This window comes from Zingiber officinale, chromosome 10A (assembly GCF_018446385.1).
Source record: "Zingiber officinale cultivar Zhangliang chromosome 10A, Zo_v1.1, whole genome shotgun sequence".
NCBI classification, from domain to species: Eukaryota; Viridiplantae; Streptophyta; class Magnoliopsida; order Zingiberales; family Zingiberaceae; genus Zingiber; species Zingiber officinale.
The window spans coordinates 8,766,303-8,781,044 of NC_056004.1; positions in this window are offsets into that span (position 1 = coordinate 8,766,303).

Below are 14,742 nucleotides of genomic sequence, written 5' to 3' on the forward strand. Positions count from 1 at the left end.
AAGCGGATATATATATGAGTCATAGTAAAGTTTAAAGTTAGACCTAGTTATAAAAGGTTAAGTTAGGAGGGATTAGGTTATTTTTCTTTTTCTCCCGAATCTCCTCTCCTCTCACGCGCGGCGCGGCGCGGCGATTTGCTCCTGCTCGGGCGACGGTGAAGAAAAGGCTGGGTTTCAAATTCCGGCGCCGGCGAAGCTTCCTTCCGGCTGGTTTTCATCCGCGGGTGGTTGTCTCGACAGAGGAGAACTTGAGAGCACGAAGGGATCACCGGGAAAAGTAGCTACCCGAACCCTAGAAGCTTCCTTTCCTTCTTTCCGGTTGTAAGTTGCAAGAAACCCTATGTAAGTACTACTCACCTGCAGTAGGAGTAGTTCCGAGTATTACTTTGATTTCTTGGCTTTTGGAATTGAAGTGGTATGGATTTTGAGATCTTTTGATTGCTGCCGTGAGCTCTTTGAGGGAGGATTGGGTTTTTGTTTGATGATACTGCCGTAAGAGAAGGGTTGGGGAAATAGAAGGAGGAGATTTCTTAAGTTTTGTTCCTGATTGTGTGGAATTGCCATGGTTAGTGTCGTTGCTCAATTTTCTCTCCTTGCTGTCACAATGAACATGAGATGTTATGTGCCGTGTAGTGCTAGGTAGGTTGAATTCTTCAATTCTTCCATGCTTTGTGGAGATGCCATTTCCGGATTATGTATATGTATCCTTGGAATTTAGTTTTGTTGCCAAGCAATGAGCATGAATTAGTTAGATACTTTCGTGGCTTAGTTTAGCATTTCAGCTGCAGATTTCTTGCTAAGATCCGAACAAGAACAACCCCTAGATTTCAGATCAGCTTTAGACTCTTCTTCTTGCTGGTTTACTAAGTAGGAGTGGTATTCTCTTGATATGCAGCCCTAAACTTGTTTATTTCCAGCAACCGGGCATGAAAACTTCTTTTCACAGCAGTAGAGTTTTATTCCAATGAGCAGATTGCTAATTTTTCTATTAGTGAAACTTGAGCAGTATTGTTTAGTTTTTTCCCTTTACTATTGAACATGCATGATCGGACTTCATGTCCTATTTCTTTGCTATAGATTTAAGCATGAGCAGTAGTTGAATGTGTTTTACTTTCACAGCTTGATCTTCACAGTATGCTTAACTTGATTCCATTGCATGCCTAGTAGTTAAATCTGTTTTTTTTACAGCATGTTTAAAAAGCCTAAAATCACTTTCCTTTGCCCTTTTATATGGCATGATTAGTAAGTTCAAAGTCACTCTCCTTGATTTGGTTTTATAACATGCTAGAGGGTTCAAACTGATTTCCCTAGTGTATTTGTATATAGCATGCTTAGTTAATTGTAATCTTATACCTGTTAAATACATTTACAGGACTCTAATAAACTCTAATAAGAGAGTATGAGAAGTATGAGTCAAGAAAAAGACTAAAGTCTAGTTAAAAGAGATAACAAGTAAAGTAAAGCAAGAGGCTAGTACCCGACATCCAAGAGCTTGTCGTTAAACAAATCCAGGTGACCATTTCCGAGGTCTTGGCCCTGGTAGACCGAAGTCTGCTCTTTTAGGATTGGTGGCTCGCAACCCCAACCTATTAGGGAACGCGCATGAGATGGTACTAAGCCTGGGCCCAAGAAAAGAAAACCAAAGAAAAGAAAAGTTAAGTAAGAAGGAAGAAAGAAAGAAGAAGAAAGTAAAAGATAGAAATTAAAAGATTAATTTCTAACACAATGATATAAGAAATGAAATAAGTTCCAAGCTTAGAATAAATAAGAATGGTTAGTTTCTTTAATTCTAAGTTTACATTGTTAGTTTCTTGTTATCCTGCTTGATACTGAGTATGATTTGTATTCCGTTCATTTTCTGTATACCATGAGCACATGCAGATAGCTTTATTATTTCAGTTTCAGCACTTATGCATTTCATTTATGCATTTCGAGTTTTGTGAGATAGATTAGTACTTACTAAGCGTTTTCGCTTATAGATCTTGTTTTCTTTCCTCCTACTGCAGATAAAGGAAAAGCTAAGATATGAAGGGAGGCGACAGGGTGGTGGTGATGATGGATGTGTGTGGTGACTGAACTATGGAGAGGTCCAGAGGGGACTAGCAAGACTTATTTATTTAGAGTTTATGTCTAGTTCATTTTCCTTATTTCTGTTATGAAATTATGAGTTATGATTGAGTTTGATGTGCATTGTAGCTTATTATGCTTCATTCTGGGAGATTGAGTTTAGTTCATGTTGCTAGATTAGTTTTTTATTATGACATGATTTATTACTGCGTGGTTGTGAATAAATTGTGATCCAGCCGCATGTGGCTGTGTATATATCTTGTGTATTATAGATTTGGTCACCGGTACAGGGGAGACTCTGCCGAAATTTTTCGGTAGGAATTTCTCTGAACCGTGATAAATCTAAGTGTCGCTAATAATAGCATAAGTGACATTAGTAAGTAGAGTAGGAGTTAGGTAACGGTCGCCCTTAGAGAGTAGTAGTAAGAAGGGTGGGTTGTTAAAGTTGGTATCAGAGCAGTTCCCATTCTCCAGCATCACACACTCATCAGCATCATCCTTGCCGTCTCCAAGTAAGAAAGTATTTAAATTCTTTCTTTATTTTGCTTTCCTTATTATTAACTGCAGTACAGAGTAATTTCTTATGAGTACTTAAGTAAGATAGAAGTTATTGTTTCTCCTTTCTTGATCCATATATATATGTATGTTTTGGAAGGATAGAGAAGATAGCAAGTCTTTTTATTTACATAATTAGATGTTAAGAAAAAGGATGCCCTCGTACTGTTCGTACCGAGAACCAAGATCAGGAGAACGAAGAGCTTAGATTAACTGAGCCCAATCTCTCTGAAGTTGTTGCCTAACTCCAGAGTCAAGTAGCAGAGCAGCAGCAAGTGATTGTCAATCTGATGGCAAACTAGCAAGCAGTTCCTCCCCCTCCTCCAGCTGTCACTGCAGAGGATCCAGTGGTAACTGAGACTCCACCAGCTGCCCTGGGAGCCGTCACAGCACCTCAGAGACCAGAAGCTTACCTTATACAGTGGCTAAAGCTGAAACCAGAGAGCTTCTCAGGCACGACTAAGCCCTGGGATGCCCAAGCTCGGTTTAAAACACTAGAGAGCACTATGGAGCTTCTTGACTGGCCAGAAGTCGAGAAGGTCAAGTGCGCCTCTTTCTGCCTGTCTGGAGATGCTTGTATGCGGTGGGAGAGGATAAAGACCAAGAGAGCAGTCGATAAGATGAGCTGGGCAGATTTTCAGTTAGAGTTCTATGAAGAGTTCTATCACCAACAAGCACTATGAGCAGTTTATAGAGTTAAAGCCAGCCAAGATAGAAGACAAGATAGTAGGGAGCCCGGAGCCCCAGTCAAGTAAGTGCAGAAGAACATAAAGAAGGTAAGAAAGAGGGGGTTCGGGTGGTCTATGAATATCCCGAGGTATTCCCAGCAGATCTACCTGGACTACCTCCCAATAAATGAGTGGATTTGAGATTGAATTGATTCCTAGAACCGGTCCAATTTCAAAAGCTCCGTATCGCATGTCTCCAGCAGAGCTGAAGGAGTTACAAGAACAACTACAGGAGTTACTTGATAAAGGCTTCATTCGCCCTAGTCATTCACCCCGGGGAGCTCCAGAGTTGTTCGTTAAGAAGAAAGACGGATCTGTGCTAATGTGCATAGATTCCAGAACGCTGAGCAAAGTAGCAGTTAAGGACAAGTACCCCCTTCCCAGGATCGATGACTTATTTGATCAGTAAAGAGGGGCAACAGTATTCTCGAAGATAGACCTGCGCTCTGGGTACTATCAGCTGAAGGTGAAAGAAAGAGATATACCCAGAACGGCGTTCAGGACCAGATATGGACATTACGAGTTTGTAGTTATGCCTTTTGGAGTGACCAATGCACCTGCGGTCTTCATGGACTTAATGAACAGAGTGTTCAGAGAATATCTTGACAAATTTGTCATTGTATTCATCGATGACATTGTGGTCTATTCAAGGACCCCAGAGGAGCATGACACGCACTTGAGGATAGTACTACAGACCCTTCAGCAAAAGCAGCTTTATGCTAATTTCTCAAAGTGCGAGTTCTGGTTAAATCAGGTGGCGTTTTTAGGTCACGTTATTTCTAAAGGAGGTATTCAAGTGGATCCAGCCAAGGTGGAAGCGATCAACAACTGGAGTAGACCCAAAAACGTCAGAGAGATCAGAAGCTTTCTTGGTTTAGCTGGGTATTACAGGAAGTTCGTGGGGGACTTTTCCAGGATAGCCTCTCCACTAACAACCCTCACCAGAAAGAACAAGAGATTCGAATGGTCAGATAAATGTGAGCAGAGTTTCGAAGAGCTAAAGAAGAGATTGATCAGTGCTCCCATTCTGACTGTTCCACATAGCGACAAGAGTTTTGACATCTACAGTGATGCTTCCAAGATGGGCTTAGGAGCTGTACTCATGCAAGAAGGAAAAGTCATAGCTTATGCTTCCAGACAACTCAAAGATTATGAGAAGAACTACCCTACTCATGATCTTGAGCTGGCAGCTGTGGTTTTTGCACTTAAACTCTGGCGACATTATTTGTATGGAGTCCAGTGTAGAATTTTCACAGATCATCAGAGTCTTAAGTACTTCTTCACTCAGAAGGACTTAAACATGAGACAGCATAGGTGGCTGGAGTTGGTCAAAGATTACGACTGTGAAATTCTCTACCACCCAGGCAAAGCTAACAAAGTGGCAGATGCACTCAGCAGAAAATCTAGTGCATCACTGATGTCTTTGTCATCACTAGCCCTGCCACTGCAGAAGGAGTTGTCAGATTTTGGGCTTGAAATTATCGAAGGACAGCTCTCTACATTGACCTTAGAGTCTACACTGCTTGTGGAGATACAGAGAAAGCAAAGTGAAGATCCGGACATCCAGAAGATCAAGCAGGGGATACAGAAAGAAGACAACTCAGAGTTTAGAGTGACAGATAGCGGAATTCTTTATCAGGGGAGTCGCATTTGCGTGCCCAATGATGAGGAACTGAGAAAGAAGATCTTAGAGGAAGCTCACAGTACACCATATTCCATGCATCCTGGTTCTTCCAAGATGTACCAAGATGTGAAATAGAGGTTTTGGTGGTCAGGACTCAAAAGAGATGTAGCTAAGTATGTCAGTACCTGCTTGACATGCCAGAGAGTCAAAGCAGAACACCAGAGACCAGGAGGAGTTCTCCAGCCTCTTCCAATACCAGAATGGAAATGGGAAGACATTTCCATGGACTTCATAACAGGTCTTCCAAGAACCACCAATGGATATGATGCGATATGGGTAATAGTAGACCGATTGACCAAGTCTGCTCATTTCCTAGCCATCAAGGTGTCCCACTCCATAGAGCAGTTGGCCCAGCTATATGTTAAAGAGGTAATCAGACTTCATGGAGTTCCTAAATCTATCGTTTCTGATAGAGATGGGCGCTTCACCTCACATTTTTGGGAGTGCGTTCAGAATGCACTAGGCACCAAACTCAAGTTCAGCACAGCTTTCCATCCGCAGACTGATGGACAGACAGAGCGAGTGAATCAGATTTTAGAAGACATGCTCAGAGCTTGTGCGCTAGATTTCAAAGGAAGTTGGTGCAAGTATTTGTGCTTAGCTGAATTCGCTTACAACAATAGTTATCAGGCCACCATCAAGATGGCACCATATGAAGCACTATATGGCAGGAAATACAGATCACCCATATGCTGGCAAGAAGCAGGAGAGAGAAAAGAGATAGAAGCAGAGTTGGACATTCAGACAGAGGTGATAGATGAGACTACTCAAGCAATCCAGAAAATCAGACAGAGAATTGAGACTGCCCAGAACAGACGGAAGAGTTATGCTGACACACACCGTAGGCCATTGCAATTCCAAGTAGGAGATTCGATTTTCCTCAAGGTCGCTCCTATGAAGGGAGTGATGAGATTTGACAAGAAGGGCAAATTAAGTCCTCGCTATGTAGGACCTTACCTGATCATAGAGAGGATTGGAAAAGTAGCTTACAGGCTGGACATACCAGAAGACATGTCAGCAATACACAATGTGTTTCACGTCTCTATGCTAAAGAAGTGTCTCCATGACCCGAGCCAAGTGATTCAGCCTCAGTCAGTGCAGATCCAAGAGGATCTTAGTTACGAGAGCAGACCTACACAGATAGTGGACAGAGCAGTTAAGAGACTGAGAAATAAAGAAGTACCACTAGTGAAGGTCGTCTGGCAGAACCAGAAGCACGAGGAAATCACTTGGGAGCGGGAGGACAGTATGAGACAGAAGTATCCGGAGCTATTCTAAGTTTGAGGACGAACTTTTTATAAGGTATGGGGGATTGTAACGACCCAATTTTCCCTATTTCAAGTTCTAAAAGTCCATAAAAATATTTGGAAATGCTTTTAAAATAATCTAGAGATTTTTAGGAATTTATAGAGTATTTTTACATAATTTTTGGAGGTCGTTTAGTAGGTTTACAAAAAGAAAAGAAGTTTTGACAAAAACCGTTGAAGGTGAGACTCGAACCCAAGACCTCCGGCTGAACCCGACCTAACCAGACGCAGCCAACCAACTGGGCTACGCGTGGTTTGTTAATAAGTATGAAGCGGATATATATATGAGTCATAGTAAAGTTTAAAGTTAGACCTAGTTATAAAAGGTTAAGTTAGGAGGGATTAGGTTATTTTTCTTTTTCTCCCGAATCTCCTCTCCTCTCACGCGCGGCGCGGCGATTTGCTCCTGCTCGGGCGACGGTGAAGAAAAGGCTGGGTTTCAAATTCCGGCGCCGGCGAAGCTTCCTTCCGGCTGGTTTTCATCCGCGGGTGGTTGTCTCGACAGAGGAGAACTTGAGAGCACGAAGGGATCACCGGGAAAAGTAGCTACCCGAACCCTAGAAGCTTCCTTTCCTTCTTTCCGGTTGTAAGTGCAAGAAACCCTATGTAAGTACTACTCACCTGCAGTAGGAGTAGTTCCGAGTATTACTTTGATTTCTTGGCTTTTGGAATTGAAGTGGTATGGATTTTGAGATCTTTTGATTGCTGCCGTGAGCTCTTTGAGGGAGGATTGGGTTTTTGTTTGATGATACTGCCGTAAGAGAAGGGTTGGGGAAATAGAAGGAGGAGATTTCTTAAGTTTTGTTCCTGATTGTGTGGAATTGCCATGGTTAGTGTCGTTGCTCAATTTTCTCTCCTTGCTGTCACAATGAACATGAGATGTTATGTGCCGTGTAGTGCTAGGTAGGTTGAATTCTTCAATTCTTCCATGCTTTGTGGAGATGCCATTTCCGGATTATGTATATGTATCCTTGGAATTTAGTTTTGTTGCCAAGCAATGAGCATGAATTAGTTAGATACTTTCGTGGCTTAGTTTAGCATTTCAGCTGCAGATTTCTTGCTAAGATCCGAACAAGAACAGCCCCTAGATTTCAGATCAGCTTTAGACTCTTCTTCTTGCTGGTTTACTAAGTAGGAGTGGTATTCTTTTGATATGCAGCCCTAAACTTGTTTATTTCCAGCAACCGGGCATGAAAACTTCTTTTCACAACAGTAGAGTTTTATTCCAATGAGCAGATTGCTAATTTTTCTATTAGTAAAACTTGAGCAGTATTGTTTAGTTTTTCCCTTTGCTATTGAACATGCATGATCGGACTTCATGTCCTATTTCTTTGCTATAGATTTAAGCATGAACAGTAGTTGAATGTGTTTTACTTTCACAGCTTGATCTTCACAGTATGCTTAACTTGATTCCATTGCATGCCTAGTAGTTAAATGTGTTTTTACAGCATGTTTAGAAAGCCTAAAATCACTTTCCTTTGCTCTTTTATATGGCATGATTAGTAAGTTCAAAGTCACTCTCCTTGATTTGGTTTTATAACATGCTAGAGGGTTCAAACTGATTTCCCTAGTGTATTTGTATATAGCATGCTTAGTTAATTGTAATCTTATACCTGTTAAATACATTTACAGGACTCTAATAAACTCTAATAAGAGAGTATGAGAAGTATGAGTCAAGAAAAAGACTAAAGTCTTGTTAAAAAGAGATAACAAGTAAAGTAAAGCAAGAGGCTAGTACCCGACATCCAAGAGCTTGTCGTTAAACAAATCCAGGTGACCATTTCCGAGGTCTTTGCCCTGGTAGACCGAAGTCTGCTCTTTTAGGATTGGTGGCTCGCAACCCCAACCTATTAGGGAACGCGCATGAGATGGTACTAAGCCTGGGCCCAAGAAAAGAAAACCAAAGAAAAGAAAAGTTAAGTAAGAAGGAAGAAAGAAAGAAGAAGAAAGTAAAAGATAGAAATTAAAAGATTAATTTCTAACACAATGATATAAGAAATGAAATAAGTTCCAAGCTTAGAATAAATAAGAATGGTTAGTTTCTTTAATTCTAAGTTTACATTGTTAGTTTCTTGTTATCCTGCTTGATACTGAGTATGATTTGTATTCCGTTCATTTTCTGTATACCATGAGCACATGCAGATAGCTTTATTATTTCAGCTCAGCACTTATGCATTTCATTTATGCATTTCGAGTTTTGTGAGATAGATTAGTACTTACTAAGTGTTTTCGCTTATAGATCTTGTTTTCTTTCCTCCTACTGCAGATAAAGGAAAAGCTAAGATATGAAGGGAGGCGACAGGGTGGTGGTGATGATGGATGTGTGTGGTGACTGAACTATGGAGAGGTCCAGAGGGGACTAGCAAGACTTATTTATTTAGAGTTTATGTCTAGTTCATTTTCCTTATTTCTGTTATGAAATTATGAGTTATGATTGAGTTTGATGTGCATTGTAGCTTATTATGCTTCATTCTGAGAGATTGAGTTTAGTTCATGTTGCTAGATTAGTTTTTGATTATGACATGATTTATTACTGCGTGGTTGTGAATAAATTGTGATCCAGCCGCATGTGGCTGTGTATATATCTTGTGTATTATAGATTTGGTCACCGGTACAGGGGAGACTCTGCCGAAATTTTTCGGTAGGAATTTCTCTGAACCGTGATAAATCTAAGTGTCGCTAATAATAGCATAAGTGACATTAGTAAGTAGAGTAGGAGTTAGGTAACGGTCGCCCTTAGAGAGTAGTAGTAAGAAGGGTGGGTTGTTACACACGACTCCAACCTCATACCGTCCAGAAAGAAAGCAAACCACGAAAAACACATAAAACATGGATCGATTGATCGAGGAGGAGAAAAGGGAAATGTAGACTTACAGACGATCTTGAGCTCCTTAGGCTCGATTTCCAGTAACCCTCCTCTCATTTCTCTTCGACTCTGTTTGCGATTTGTTGCCTCCTCCTAACAAATTGAAAGTGTAGAACCTGGAGATTGGTACAACGATGGTATCTCAGAGAGGAAAGGTTCGATTTTGGCGGAGTGCAGATTTTGTAGACCCAGGAGATTGATATAATCAGAGTTCGAAGGTGGTCTCGCAGACAGCCACTAAAAGGCAGGAACCAAACCGATCTACGAGCGTAGATTTGCAAAGAAAACAAATCGATCGAGTAAACCCTACACATATCAACCGATTCACTCAAATCTCCTAGCGACGACCAAAATAGTGAAAAGGCAAACAAAACCAACATCAGATCAAAGAACTGCAACAGGTAAGAGTGTAGATGTAAGGAGGGGATTAGGGTTTTCACATTTCCACAGTGCCTCAATCTTCACCCTCAATCTTCCCAGGCGGCGAAAAGGGCCTCAAAGACTTCATCCAGCGGAACCCCTCTCCTTCCGAGGCAAAGGCAAGGGCGGGCGGCGAGGAGAGCATCGCGGTGTTGCTGGCGCGGGCGAAGCCGAAGCTCCCTGAGCTTCCCCTTTTCCTGCCCGGGACGATCGTGATCCCCAAAGAACCCTTTCCAGATGTATAGTGGGATCGTGCAAAGGGTCACCGACGGGAAGACCGGTGTGCTCTTCGAAGGGGGAAATTGCATCTATCATTTATGCTGCGGTTTTGCTTAGGATCGGAGCAGGTGGTTTTGATCCTGATCGGGAGAGGCAGGTACGCTAGAAGGAGAAGATGGAGATGAGGGGCTGAGAGAGATGGCCGGAGGAAAGTGGTGGTGTCGTAGCGACGATATAGGTTTAGGGCTAAGTATGGGTGGACGGCGTGACATAAGTTTAGGTTTGGAGGGAAGAATGAAGTGTTAAAATTTTCGGCTAAGTATGGGTGGAAAAATTAAATTATTTTATTTAATCATAGACATCAGATTTTAAAAACCGCTGTAAAAATCGGTGTCTATTAACGAAAATAAAGTCGCTCATAGACATCGTCTAAAAAACCGATGTCTATGAGCGAAAATCTGCGCTCATAGACACCGGTTTCGGAAAAAATCGGTGTAAAATACTCAAAGACATCGGTTTTTGCTTAAAACTGTTGTTGTTCCACCGATGTCTATGAGGGTTTTTGTTGTAGTGTATAAAAGAAATTGATACAAGAAGCTGATGGTATGCTCGAATCTGCTGGAATCAAGGAAAACAACATACACCTCTCATTAAAACCGAATTATCTTGACAAGGAAAAAAAACAAAATCCCTTCAAGCTTTCAATTCCTAAAACATGCTACTGCCGAATTTAAAAGAAACAAACCTCTTAAACTCCTAGCAACATTACCTTAAGCATGCTAATATATGTTAAACAAGCAAACTAACCCTAAAATTCTCTTCTTTGAAATACACGGCAGCAACATCAAAAACCCCCAATCTCAAAGCATGCTTCGGATTCAAGTAACTCAGGAAACAAGGAAATGAAACCAAAAGATCAGAGCAACTCCTACCACAGGTGAGTAGTACTTACAGCGGTTTGCTTGCACTTACAACCGAAGGAGAGGAAGAGGCTTCTAGGGTTTTCGGCAGTGACTCCAAAACTCGAGATTTCAACCCTTCCTCGTGTCCACGAGCTCTCTTCGACAAGGAGACCTCGAATCAGTGAAGAACCCACGGTGAGAAGTGCTCGCCAGCCGCCGAAGATGAAGCCTTAGCTTCGTTTTCGCCCGAGAGGGATCGCCGTCGCGAGAGGAAGAGAGGAAAGTAAGGTTTAGGGAAAAGGTTTCGGGTTACAATAAAACACTTAAGCTTTCTTTTAAATCTAGGGTTTCCATTATAACTATAATTTATATATATCTCGCTTCAGACTTATTAACAAACCACGCGTAGCCCAGTTGGTTGGCTGTGTCCGGTTGGCTCAGGTTTGGCCGGAGGTCTTGGGTTCGAGTCTCATCTTCAACGATTTTTGGTCAAAACTTCTTTCTTTTTGTAAACCTACTAAACGACTTCCAAAAATTACGTAAAAATACTCTAAAAATTCTTTAAAATCTATAGAATATTTTAAAAATATTTCCAAATATTTTTATGGACTTTTAGGACTTGAAATAGGGAAAATTGGGTCGTTATAGGAACTAGGTTTCAAGTATCATAAAAACATGAGAACCCTAAACCAATTTCATAGCAATTATTACAAGGAGCATCATGAGCATAATTAGGTTAGGTTCTAAGTTTCCTAGGCCCTTAAACTTATTGTGGTCGAAACTTGTAAAGCTTGGAACTAGGTTTCAAGTGGCATAAAAACATGAGAACCCTAAACCAATTTCATAGCAATTATTACAAGGAGCATCATGAGCATAATTAGGTTAGGTTCTAAGTTTCCTAGGCCCTTAAACTTATTGTGGCCGAAACTTGTAAAGCTTGGAACTAGGTTTCAAGTGGCATAAAACAAGAGAACCCTAAACCATTATCTTAGTACTTACTACAAGAAACATCATGAGCATATTTAGGTTAGATTCTAAGTTTCCTAGGCCTTTAGAATTGTTGTGGCCGAAAGTTCATGGGGCATGAAAACAAGTTCTAACCACACTACCAACATGAGCATGTCATATAAATTTCATATCTTGTCTTAAGGAGGATCATGGCATGATTAGTTTAGGTTTGACAATTCCCTAGGCCCCTAATCCTATCATGGCCGAATGCTTATGAGCAAGAAATAAAGTTCAATCAACATATAAGCATGAGCATATCATGTTAACAACTCTCTCATCATAAGGTACATATCATAAAACAAAAGGAGCATGTTTGGTTTGAGTCTTAAACTTACCTATTCCTTTTTATTCATGCTTGGTCGAGAGTCTGGGACATGATTCTAAGTTCTAACCAAACATTCTAGCATATAAACATTTGATAAATCCCCTACCATAAGATACATGTTACAAGAACATATTGAGCATGTCAAATTTGGGTCTTTACATCTCCTAGGTCTTTCCTTTTTTTGTCTTGGCCGAAAATTCCATGAAGGTATCCTAGGTTTTTAGGCAACCTAATCTCATAGACAATACATAAACTATTGTACCACAGGTGAGGGGAAACTTACCTCCTTTCGCTTGTGGTTTTTCTTAAGGAAAAAGGTACTCTAGATGCAAAGGAAGGAGAGAGCTTCTTCTTCTTGCACTTCCTTTTTGTTTCTCTTGCTTGTAAGGGGAAGGTCTTGAAGGCTTCCTCTTGTAAATTAGTTTTCTTGGAGAGGAACCTTAGCTTAGCTTTTGGAATGAGGAGAGGGAGAGCTCTTGGTTTCGGTGAAGAATGAAGAAGGAGAAGGAAGGAGGAAGAAGGAGAAGAATTTAATCACTTGCTTCTCTTCTCCTAATCCTATTTTTCCCCATGTAAATGAAGCATGTATTCATTCATTCCCCCAACTCCTCTTTTCCCTCATTCCTTTAATCCCACGAAAATAGAGAGAGGGAGGGAAGTAGGCAATTTATCTTTTGCTTGCTTCTTCTCTTAACCAAGAGGAAATGAAAGTAAGCTATTTGGTTTTATCTTGTTCTTTTACTTAACCATCTTCTCTCCTTTAACTATCATTTCCATTCTCTTTTATTCACTTATCATTCATTACTCTAGTGGTTCCATCCACTAATTTAACTCTATTACTTGTGGGTGGTTCAAGGTTCAATCCTTGACCTCACCTCTTTTTATTCTATTTTGGTTTCTATTTTCCTTGTCTCTTTTTCTTTCTTTTATTCTTTTTTATTTTAAAGAAACATATTCCTAGAGATAGCTTAGCTTTTTGTGGGTGTTACAGTACCCCATACCTCATAGAAAGTTCGTCCTCGAACTTAGAATAACGACGGATACTTCCGTTTCATATCATCTTCTCGTTCCCACGTGGCTTCTTCGTACCGTTGATTTTACCACAGGACCTTTACTAAGGGCACTTCTTTGTTCCTTAGTCTTTTGACGTCTCGATCCAATATCTGAATTGATCGGCTCTCGTAGGTTAGGTCCTCTTGTACTTGTACTACCCATGGTTCGATCACTTGGTCCGTGCTCGAAATACATTTCTTTAGCATCGAAACGTGGAACACGTTGTGAATGGCTGACATTTCTTGAGGTAGCTCTATTTCGTAAGCCACTTTGCCGATTCTTTTCAGAACTTGATATGGTCCCACATAGCGCGGACTTAGCTTCCCCTTCTTACCAAACCTCATTACTCCTTTTATAGGAGTTACTTTGAGAAATACTGAGTCTCCGACACTGAATTCCAATGGCCTTCGTCGCTTATCCGCATAATTCTTCTGTCGACTCTGAGCAGTTTCTATTCGTTGGTGAATGTTCTGTATAGCACAGGTGGTGTTATCGATGAACTCGGTTTGAAATCCCATCTCTTTCTTTTCACCGCCTTCATACCAACATATAGGGGATCTACATTTCCTCCCATACAGAGCCTCGTAGGGCGCCATCCCAATAGTAGCCTGGTAACTATTGTTATAGGCGAATTCTGCTAGGCATAAATATCGGCACCAACTTCCTTTGAAGTCTAATGCGCAAGCCCGTAACATGTCTTCTAATACTTGGTTAACCCTTTCCGTTTGTCCGCCGGTCTGAGGGTGGAAGGCAGTGCTGAATAATAGCTTCCTACCAAGAGCCTTGTGGACACATTCCTAGAAATGTGAAACAAAACGACCATCTCTGTCTTAAATGATGGTCTTAGGAATCCCATGTAGTCTAATAATTTCCTTGACATATAATTGAGCCAGTTGCTCGACTGAATAAGTCATCTTGATTGCTAGAAAATGGGTGGATTTGGTTAATCTATCTATAATTATCCATATAGCGTCATAACCGTTGGTTGTCTTGGATAAACCTGAAATAAAGTCCATAGAGATATCTTCCCATTTCCATTTTGGAATTTGGACAGGCTGCAGCAATCCTCCAGGCCTCTGGTGTTCTACTTTAACCCTCTGACAGGTCAGGCAGGAACTGACATGCTGAGCCACATCTCTTTTCATACCGGACCACCAGAATTTCTTTTTCAAATCTTGGTACATTTTGGTGGATCCCTGATGCATTGCGTAGGGCGTTGAATGAGCTTCTTCTAGTATCTTCCTTCGCAACTCTGGATCCTCGGGAATACATAATCGATCCCTGAGGTATAATATTCCACTGTCCTTGATCTGGAACCCGTCATTCTTCCCTTCTAAGGTCTCTTGTTTAATCCTTTGGAGGCTCTGGTCCCTGGTTTGTTTCTCCAATATGTTGTCGAATAATGTGGGTGCTATGGTCAGGGTAGAGAGTTGCCCGGACATATTTTCAATCCAATGACTCGTAATGTCTCTCGGTTTCCTGATACTTTCGAACACTGGTTCGCCTTCAGTATCAGATAAAACTTTAGCATATGAACTAAAAGTAGGTAACTGACCTGTGACAATCGTAGGGGCGCTTGCCACATCTTCTTTTGTAAGCGAGAAAACC